Source organism: Oncorhynchus mykiss, chromosome 28 (genome assembly GCF_013265735.2).
Source record: "Oncorhynchus mykiss isolate Arlee chromosome 28, USDA_OmykA_1.1, whole genome shotgun sequence".
NCBI classification, from domain to species: Eukaryota; Metazoa; Chordata; class Actinopteri; order Salmoniformes; family Salmonidae; genus Oncorhynchus; species Oncorhynchus mykiss.
The window spans coordinates 4092501-4097024 of NC_048592.1; positions in this window are offsets into that span (position 1 = coordinate 4092501).

Below are 4524 nucleotides of genomic sequence, written 5' to 3' on the forward strand. Positions count from 1 at the left end.
GGATATGTTTATTTTTGAACCATTCCATTGTAGATTTTGCTTTATGTTTTGGATCATTGTCTTGTTGGAAGACAAATCTCCGTCCCAGTCTCAGGTCTTTTGCAGACTCCATCAGGTTTTCTTCCAGAATGGTCCTGTATTTGGCTCCATCCATCTTCCCATCAATTTTAACCATCTTCCCTGTCCCTGCTGAAGAAAAGCAGGCCCAAACCATGATGCTGCCACCACCATGTTTGACAGTGGGGATGGTGTGTTCAGCTGTGTTGCTTTTACGCCAAACATAACGTTTTGCATTGTTGCCAAAAAGTTCAATTCTGGTTTCATCTGACCAGAGCACCTTCTTCCACATGTTTGGTGTGTCTCCCAGGTGGCTTGTGGCAAACTTTAAACAACACTTTTTATGGATATCTTTAAGAAATGGCTTTCTTCTTGCCACTCTTCCATAAAGGCCAGATTTGTGCAATATACGACTGATTGTTGTCCTATGGACAGAGTCTCCCACCTCAGCTGTAGATCTCTGCAGTTCATCCAGAGTGATCATGGGCCTCTTGGCTGCATCTCTGATCAGTCTTCTCCTTGCATGAGCTGAAGGTTTAGAGGGACGGCCAGGTCTTGGTAGATTTGCAGTGGTCTGATACTCCTTCCATTTCAATATTATCGCTTGCACAGTGCTCCTTGAGATGTTTAAAGCTTGGGAAATCTTTTTGTATCCAAATCCGGCTTTAAACTTCTTCACAACAGTATCTCGGACCTGCCTGGTGGGTTCCTTGTTCTTCATGATGCTCTCTGCGCTTTTAACGGACCTCTGAGACTATCACAGTGCAGGTGCATTTATACGGAGACTTGATTACACACAGGTGGATTGTATTTATCATCATTAGTAATTTAGGTCAACATTGGATCATTCAGAGATCCTCACTGAACTTCTGGAGAGAGTTTGCTGCACTGAAAGTAAAGGGGCTGAATAATTTTGCACGCACAATTTTTCAGTTTTTGATTTGTTAAAAAAGTTTGAAATATCCAATAAATGTCGTTCCACTTCATGATTGTGTCCCACTTGATGTTGATTCTTCACAAACAAATACAGTTTTATATCTTTATGTTTGAAGCCTGAAATGTGGCAAAAGGTCGCAAAGTTCAAGGGGGCTGAATACTTTCGCAAGGCACTGTATAGTATGTGCTGCATGTAGGTACACTGAACAACAATATAAATGCAACATGTAAAGTGTTGGTCACATGTTTCATGAGCTGAAGTAAAGGATCCCAGATATTTTCCATACACACAAAAAGCGTATTTCTCTCAAATGTTGTGCACAAATTTGTCTTCATCCCTGTTAGTGAAAATGCCAAGATAATCCATCCACCTGACAGATGCGGCATATCAAAAAGCTGACTAAACAGAACAATCATTAAACAGGTGCACCTTGTGCTGGGGACTATAAAAGGCCACTCTAAAATGTGCAGTTTTGTCACAGAACACAATGCCACAGATGTCTCAAGTTTTGAGGGAGTGTGCAATTGGCATGCTGACTGCAGGAATGTCTACCAGAGCTGTTGCCAGACAATTTAATGTAAATTTCTCTACCATAAGCCACCTCCAACGTCATTTTAGAGAATTTGGCAGTACGTCCAACCGGCCTCACAACCGCAGACCACATGTAACCACATCAGCTCAAGACCACTACATCCGGGTTCTTCACCTGCGGGATGGTCTGGGACGAGCCACCCGGACAGTTGATGAAACTGTGGGTTTGCACAGCCAAAAGCTCATCTGCACATTGTCCTCAACAAGGTCTTGACCTGGCTGCAGTTCGGCATCAGTGGGAAAATTCTCACCTTCGATGTCCACTGGCTGGAGAAGTGTGCTTTCATGGATTAATCCCAGTTTCAACTGTACCGGGCAGACGGCAGACAGCGAGTATGGCGGTGTGTGGGCGAGCGGTTTGCTGATGCCAACGGAGTGCCCCATTGTGTCGGTTATGGTATTGGCAGGCATAAGCTACGGACAATGAACACAATTGTATTTTATCAATGGCAATTTGAATCATAGAGATGCCGTGAGGCCCATTGTCATACCATTCATCCTCCACAATCACCTCATGTTTCAGCATGATAATGCACAGCCCCATGCTGCAATGCCCCAGGATCTATACACAATTCCTGGAAGCTGAAAATGTCCCAGTTCTTCCATGGCCTGCATACATGTCACCCATTGCGTGTTCCAGTTCCCTCCAATATCCATCAACTTCACAATATTCAGCAACTTCACACAGCCATTGAAGAGGAGTGGGACAACATTCCACAGGCCACGATCAACAGCCTGATCAACACTATGTGAAGAAGATGTGTTGCGCTGCATGAGGCAAATGGTGGTGCCACCAGATACTGACTGGTTTTCTGCCCCTACCTGTTTTAAAGGTGTCTGTGACCAACAGATGCATATCTGTATTCCCAGTCATGTGAAATCCATAGATTAGGGCCTAATTCATTTATTTCAATTGACTGATTTTCTTATAGGCACTGCAGTTTGTTAAATAGTTTGGACCAGCGACACCAAACATGGGGGGACTGAGAATGTATTTGGGCAATAGGCACAGTCGATGGTTAGAGGGTACAGATGGGAGAGAAAGAAGATCAAAAAAAGAGGCGAGAAGATAAAAAGAAAAGAAGGAATCTCATGTCTTAAGGGCAAGTGGAAATATGGTGAAGTGTTGGAAGCTAGAACTTCCTGGTTTGATAACGTCTGCAGTTTATTTTTTATTTCACAGGTAATTATTCAGCTTTGTTGTAGTGTGTGTGTGTGTGTGTGTGTGTGTATGTGTGTGTGTGTGTGTGTGTGTGTGTGTGTGTGTGTGTGTGTGTGTGTGTGTGTGTGTGTGTGTGTGTGTGTGTGTGTGTGTGTGTGTGTGTGTGGAGGGGGGGGTGCACAAAGGAGCAGCCTGGGCAACATCCTCCACCGGATTCTCCTGTACTGTTGTTTACCTTTCAGCCAGTGGTTCTGAAAGTAGTGCTCAGGAGCCAGAAGTGAAAATTGCGTACTACTATGTCAAGATACAGTTGAAGTCGGAAGTTTTACATACACCTTAGCCAAATACATTTAAACTCAGTTTCACAATTCCTGACATTGAATCCTAGTAAAAATTCCCTTCTTTTAGGTCAGTTAGGATCACCACTTTATTTTAAGAATGTGAAATGTCAGAATAATAGTAGAGAAAATTATTTATTTCAGCTTTTATTTATTTCATCACATTCCCAGTGGGTCAGAAGTTTACATACACTCAATTAGTATATGGTAGCATTGCCTTTAAATTGTTTAACTTGGGTCTAATGTTTTGGGCAGCCTTCCACAAGTTTCCCACAATAAGTTGGGTGAATTTTGGCCCATTCCTCCTGACAGAGCTGGTGTAACTGAATCAGGTTTGTAGGACTCCTTGCTTGCACATGCTTTTTCAGTTCTGCCAACATATTTTCTATAGGATTGAGGTCAGGGCTTTGTGATGTCCACTCCAATACCTTGACTTTGTTATCCCTTTGGAAGTATGCTTGGGGTCATTGTCCATTTGGAAGACCCATTTGCGACCAAGCTTCCTGACTGATGTCTTGAGATGTTGCTTCAATATATCCACATAATTTTATTTCCTCATGATGCCATCTATTTTGTGAAGGTCACCAGTCCCCCCTTCAGCAAAGCACCCCCACAACATGATGCTGCCACCCCCGTGCTTCACGGTTGGGATCGTGTTCTTCGGCTTGTAAGCCTACCCCTTTTTTCTCCAAACATAATGATGGTCATTATGGCAGAACAGTTCTATTTTTGTTTCATCAGACCAGAGGACATTTCTCCAAAAAGTACGATCTTAGCCCCTATGTGCAGTTGCAAACCGTAGTCTGTTTTCTTATGGCGGTTTTGGAGCAGTGGCTTCTTCCTTGCTGAGCGGCCTTTCAGGTTATGTCAATATAGGACTAGTTTTACTGTGGATATAGATGCTTGTGTACCTGTTTCCTCCAGCATCTTCACAAGGTCCTTTGCTGTTGTTCTGGGATTGATTTACACTTTTCGCACCAAAGTACGTTCATCTCTAGGAGACAGAACGCATCTCCTTCCTGAGCGGTATGACGGCTGCGTGGTCCAATGGTGTTTATACTTGCGTACTATTGTTTGTACAGATGAACGTGGTGTTTGGAAATTTCTCCCAAGGATGAACAAGACTTGTGGAGGTTACAATGTTTTTCTGAGGTCTTGACTGATTTCTTTCGATTTTCCCATTATGTCAAGCAAAGAGGCACTGAGTTTGAAAGTAGGCCTTGAAATACATCCACAGGTACACCTCCAATTTACTGAAATGTTGTCAATTAGCCTATCAGAAGCTTCTAAAGCCATGACATAATTTTCTGGAACTTTCCAAGCTGTTTAAAGGCACAGTCAACTCAGTGTATGTAAACTTCTGACCCACTGAATTTGTGATACAGTGAATTATAAGTGAAAAATCTGTCTGTCAACAATTGTTGGAAAAATTACTTATG